Source organism: Geospiza fortis, unplaced genomic scaffold (assembly GCF_000277835.1).
Source record: "Geospiza fortis unplaced genomic scaffold, GeoFor_1.0 scaffold112, whole genome shotgun sequence".
Classification (NCBI taxonomy): Eukaryota; Metazoa; Chordata; class Aves; order Passeriformes; family Thraupidae; genus Geospiza; species Geospiza fortis.
The window spans coordinates 14,139,291-14,139,563 of record NW_005054298.1 but is presented as its reverse complement, the minus strand read 5'-3'; the positions used below and the strand labels follow the sequence as shown (position 1 = coordinate 14,139,563).

At 48.0% G+C, this 273-nt stretch overlaps 1 protein-coding gene across 1 annotated transcript in view; it reads left to right on the top strand.

The window, feature by feature from the left end:
* The window catches only part of CNPPD1 (cyclin Pas1/PHO80 domain containing 1), a 6,312-nt gene that overhangs the window by 2,660 nt on the left and 3,379 nt on the right, over positions 1–273 (top strand). The gene's annotated exons all lie outside the window — the stretch shown is intronic.

Genomic DNA, 273 nt, shown 5'->3' with positions numbered 1-273 from the left:
GTAGGGAAGTTCCTCAGAGCAGTGTTTTCTGAGCTTGGTGGCTGCTCTTTGGGCAAATCACTCATGTTAGTACAGGTGTTCTCTTAGTTGCTGGAGAGACATAGAAAGGAGAGGTGCAGTGATGCTTCCCCTGGTAGCTGGAAATGCAAGGCTCTGCTCTGAATCTGCTCCGAACTCTGCTCTGAACTCTGTTCACCAGCAATTCTGTCAGCCAAGGGCTCAGAAACAAAATGAAGTTTCCTGTCTAAAGCGCTTCTTGCCTAGCATTACACT